We start from the raw sequence: 1275 nt of genomic DNA on the forward strand, positions 1-1275 counted from the left end.
ATATATATATATATATATATATATATATATATATATATACATCTGGGGCTCTCGACAGGAAGCGCTCCAGTTTTGATTTGAAAACACCTACACCCACTCTGTGTCGGTCCCTGAAGGTTTTTGGGAGAATATTAAAAAGCTGTGGGCACTTGAAACCCAGTCTGTTGCAGTAACTGTTCTTCCTGAAGCGCGATGGCATTGCTGGTATCTTTGGCACTGTTCACTGTCGACCCGTTGTGACACTGGTGTAGCTTTCAATGCCAAAATTTGGCACAATTCATTCCAGGATCTTCCAGATGTATATTACTGCATACCTCTCCCGCCATCACTCTGGGGAATAGTCTTAGCTATTTCAGCTAATGTCGGCGTCACTTTCACATCATGAACGATGTCTATATTGTTCGTGAAGCAGAGATCCAAAATGTTATTCGCCCGCGTTGGTTTGAGTGCAACTGGCTCCATGTATAGGACAGTGGTGTGGTTGAGCAGGGATTCCACCTGTGCTTGTTTGCAATGAGTCATTCCTGAGAGCATGAGACGATCGGGGCATTTGACATTGGGGAAGTAGAAATCTTGCATAAGAAATACGCTCACGTGCTGTTCTAGTTTCATAATGATTTCTTTAATTCTTGTCAGGCAATCTTCAAACTTGCCAATGTGGTTTAGCGCATCCGGTGGGCGATATGTATTGCATATGACTATATTGTGTTGTCTTATGTATGCAATTAGAGTGTCACTTACTGAATTTGTGTATGACAGTAAGCCATAGGGTGTGAGGTCATCACGGGTGTATACGGCACCTTCACCATGGCTCCTTTCCCTTCTGTCTGTTCACAGCATGGCATGTTTTAGTACTGTATAGTATACCTTGGTATATAATGTATATTTTGTTTTCGTCTTTATTGCCATACACATTCGCAAGCTTTCTTACAAAGGGGTCTAATGCTCTTAGCTTCGACTTTTGCGGGACAACCAGATCGAACCATCTCAAGTGTAACTGTCCGAAATGGTCGTGACTTCTGGTACTTGACTAATGAAAGTCAATAATAATAACAATAACAATAACAATAATAATAATAATAATAATAATAATAATAATAATAATAATAATAATAATAGCAAAACACGAGGACAAACGTAACATGCCCGGCAAAAACGAAGTAAACAAAAAACAACAAACCCAGACCGTAGAGATGTATAATAGTGTACAAAAAGCACCAATCCAGAACACCACAGACAAACATATGAATGAAAAGGAAGGCAAAACAAATATAA

Source organism: Octopus bimaculoides, chromosome 1 (assembly GCF_001194135.2).
Source record: "Octopus bimaculoides isolate UCB-OBI-ISO-001 chromosome 1, ASM119413v2, whole genome shotgun sequence".
In the NCBI taxonomy this organism is placed as follows: Eukaryota; Metazoa; Mollusca; class Cephalopoda; order Octopoda; family Octopodidae; genus Octopus; species Octopus bimaculoides.